Source organism: Palaemon carinicauda, chromosome 13, assembly GCF_036898095.1.
Source record: "Palaemon carinicauda isolate YSFRI2023 chromosome 13, ASM3689809v2, whole genome shotgun sequence".
In the NCBI taxonomy this organism is placed as follows: domain Eukaryota; kingdom Metazoa; phylum Arthropoda; class Malacostraca; order Decapoda; family Palaemonidae; genus Palaemon; species Palaemon carinicauda.
Genome location: NC_090737.1, coordinates 10,094,250 through 10,098,515, shown reverse-complemented (window position 1 = coordinate 10,098,515; position 4,266 = coordinate 10,094,250). Strand labels below are relative to the sequence as shown.

General features: G+C 35.0%; 1 long non-coding RNA gene across 1 annotated transcript in view; it reads right to left on the bottom strand.

Moving 5' to 3' along the window:
- Positions 1 to 3,479, bottom strand: part of LOC137652171 (uncharacterized) — a 104,500-nt gene extending 101,021 nt beyond the window's left edge. The window contains exon 1 of the long non-coding RNA XR_011046208.1: positions 3,285 to 3,479. This is a non-coding gene — a long non-coding RNA (uncharacterized lncRNA). The remainder of the gene's footprint in view (positions 1 to 3,284) is intronic.
- Between the last annotated feature and the right edge of the window lie 787 nt (positions 3,480 to 4,266).

The following is a 4,266-nucleotide window of genomic DNA, read 5'->3' as shown; positions in this document are numbered from 1 at the left end:
ACATAGATATTAAAATAAATGCTTAAATGCTTATGTTCTTATAAGTGGCATAAGCCTTGTGTACGTTACAATTGCATTATACAGAGGAAACATCTGCATCCCACTGACGAAACTGAAAAACCTCAATTAACATTTACATAAACCAATTGTATATCCCAACGTAAACAACAAACAACAATAGAAAAAAAACAATAAAGAAATCATATATCTCTATAGGTTATGAACCGGCAGTGCCCCGTCCCCACAAAAAAAAAAAAAAAAAAAGTTACGAATGACCAATACGAAATGACAATAGTCGAACTCAACCGATAGCTCCGATCGGTTACGAAACGACCTATAATATATTGTTACGATACTACGAGGTTAGGGAAATACTATAATCCCTTAATAGATAGATAATTTATTTACCTCAGCTACAAAGTTTTACCATATACAAATAACGTACAACAAAATGCCCATAAAGTTACCCGTTTACAATTCTTCTTTATCAAATGACTATATCCTACACAATAACAATATATAAAAGAACGCAGACAAAATATACAAATAAGTAAAAAGATGAATCGGCCTACCACATTAACTGTACACTATTAAAATCTCATGGATTAATTTACATGTCTTATCAAAAGCTAAAGTTTTATCAAAAAGTTTCTCCACTTTGTTTATGTTATTATGGGTTCTAAATGGCTCTGTTAAGGGACACACCTCAACTATATCTATATGTCTTTCAGTTGGTACAATAGTATAAAATTAACTTTACAGTCACTACTTACATGGAAGCCTTGTGAGAAAAACTTGCAAAGTTAACGGATGTGGTTTGCTTCACCATTGATATAAATGATATGCACAATGCGATATAGTAAATATTCTTCGAATTAAAGTCATCTTGCGGACGCGATTAATAAATGTAATACACATCTTGTAATATCCTAAGTTACTCCATCCTTCAGATGACGTAATCAGGAGCTTGACGAATCATCAGTGGTTTTTTGTTTACGCTCGGAAAGGGACGAGATGGAACTGACTATTTGGACTTGGGGGTCATTCCATTCGATTGTTAACCTTGGTCAGTGCAAGTCAGGATTCTTACCAGCTAACGGTTAACGAATTTATTCATATATATCGATTAAATAGTGCTTCGTTTCCAATACGGATAGCTTCGGTTTATATTTTCATACTGGAGAATTAGACCAACAAGTGGTTGGGTTGCAGCCTACTTTGAAGAAAAGAAAACGGGCAGTCTACTCGGCCAGAAGGTAAGTGATTTTGAATGTGAAATCTGCTAGGTTACAAAATTACTGTCCTAAACCAAGCTTAGAACGTTTCATTGTGAGACTTTCTAATCTCGCAATTAACAAGTACAGTACCCCATATTGTTTTATTAGTTCACAATTAACATTATCATTTGACATATCATATCTGAACAATAAATCGGGTTAATTCATTAAGTTTTGATTGCCATCACTTGGTAATTATTTCGATTAAATCGATGAAATTCGGACACGCTGCATCAAGCAAATCATTAAGTGAGTTTTCCACTAAGATTAATAGTTAGATATGCTGTTCTTGCCCAAAGTTAGACTTGCCGATCTTTAAATTTTGTAAAATAACAAAAGGCTACTTGATTAAATAGCATTATTACGGTTTGACAACATCGGGTGTTTATTTATTTCAAATCGTTATTCTATATACCGTAACTTGATGATAGCGAAGATATTTTTCTCAGTCCCTAGGGCATATCAACTGTAACAGCAAGTGTTTGCTCCTGGGCTGTTGGTATCATAGATATGGTTGCCTGGTATTTGGTCTTTTAGCAATGCTTTGTAGGTAAAAATGCCATATAGTCTTTTTTCTGAATAGTGGTTACAGTAAATGCATTCTGAAACCTGATTTGATACTTTTAGTTTCAAACTTAGTGACTCCGGATAATGAAGCACAAATATATTTGTATTTATTCATGTTTATATTATATTGCGTTCTTTGGGAAGTACTATTCTGTGAGTGCTTCGATTACTCGGTGTGAAATGTTGAATGCTCTCGAACGAACATGATAAAACGACTGTGGTCTGTGGAGGTCCTGTAGAGTACGGTTTCCTTGCTGTACAGGACGGGAAAAGCAACCCTTAAAAGTAATTTTTAAGTATAAAAACGGACACAATACTCAGCCATGGGGCAATCTCGTGTATCGCAACATTTACCAATTCCTAGGGCACGAGCAAGGAGAAATATTAAAGTTGCGAACCAACGTCTGAGAAATTATCAATTAAAGCAAGTGATTGTTGTTCTTTAGAAGGGATATCTTAATGTAGTGAAAGGGTTTGCGTATCGCCACGATTAGCAAGACTACGCTTATACGGAGCCACCCATACTACGTTGATTTGCTATGAGTGGAAATCTCCCACCATCACCAATTCGCACTGTCCAGCGTAGTGATGAAAACACACTAAACCGCAGGCATTAATTGACAGTCCTGCGGTGGACCAGAAAAAAAATGAGTAAAAAATCGTTCTAATAGTATTTAATGAAAAACGTACTTCTGCATGCGAAATCCGGTGTTGGTTAAAACAGCAATATTACCGATAAAAATAGGGTACCTATTCCATAAAATGGGAATTGAATATGTATGTTCGGATATTTTTTACATTTGGGGAAATAAATACATTGTAACTTGAATATATTAAGTTTTAGTAAATGGCAAGGTTCGTCGCGATAAGAGTTCTGCGGAAACTATGAAACTCTCACGTCTTAAAAATTGAATTTTGGCTAAAAACAAAATTTGTAAAGACCGTTATGGGAATCTTTTCGGCCTAATGTCGGATAACTTAGTATTTGTAAAAAAAAAAATGTAAGGCTTATGTCATGGAGTCTTGAGAGCACTTAAAAATAATATGATATATTCAGGTGAGAGAGAGAGAGAGAGAGAGAGAGAGAGAGAGAGAGAGAGAGAGAGAGAGAGAGAGAGAGAGAGAGAGATGAATGAATTCCCTTGATACTCCCCTTTAATTGATTACTCTTGAACCCGTAGGGCGAATTTTATACAAATTAAAATAAGTACAATAAAATATTTAAACGGAAAGGGACGGCATATATAAACTTCATGAGCATGAACTGATTGTCTAATATCGTCTACGCCTAGGTCTATATACAATGTATATAGACCTTGGTCTACGCCTACTTGTTCGATGGGTTAACAATTGCTTATTAGACGAAAATGGTTTCCGTAATTATCTTTTCTATGCTATCAATACACCAAACTGCATTTGCTGGTATAAAGAACTTTTTACCTTTGAGAGCGTTTAAACAGCGAAGCAACGGCCTTCCTTCAAGCTTACACTAACACCGACGGTTTGTATCTGACTGGAGAAGTCAACGGTCCAACAGCAGCAGTTTGAATTTTGCCCAAGTGATGACGTAAGCGTTCTCTCAGTCTCACCAGAGTCCCTTAACCACCGTACCACACCAATTAACCGGCGAAGCCATCGTCTGAAAAAAACATTCTGTTTCATTTCTTTCAAATGGATGAATTCTCTGCTTATCAGTCTGTTCCAAAAACCTTTAGTTTGAATTATACAGTTCAGTTTGTATTCCGTTCCGTCACCATTTCACTTAAGTTAGTGACAATCATTCAAAGGACAGCGCTTGCATTTTCTTTAATCTCTCTCTCTCTCTCTCTCTCTCTCTCTCTCTCTCTCTCTCTCTCTCTCTCTCTCTCTCTCTCTCCTCCATTTATATTGTGGTAGAATTTCTTTTTCCCTGTGAAACTCAATTGTCCAGGTCCATCCTAAAGTTTCATTGCTTTACAAACGTTTTTCATTTGTTTTTTATGTTTGTTCTTTCTTACACGCACACATATATATATATATATATATATATATATATATATATATATATATATATATATATATATATATATATATATATATATATATATATATACTGTAGCCTGTATGTGTGATATGCGTGCATGTGTTCGTTGATATAGCATTACATAGCATCTGTAGGCCTATGCATCAAAGTATGGGAATAATACATTGTAATCTCCGTTTTTATAGGCTTTATGTTATAGACTGGTCGATATTCCTACGTTCCCGGAAATTTAAACATTTCAATATAAGACAAATTAAACATAAACACACATATACATGTAGACATTCAGATACTGTAACGGCTTGCTACTACAGTCTGGTGATTAGACATTGGCTAGTTCTTTATTGTTTGTATATGAAAGTGCATTTTAATCCAAGTTCTCTGCAGTGCAAACATGTA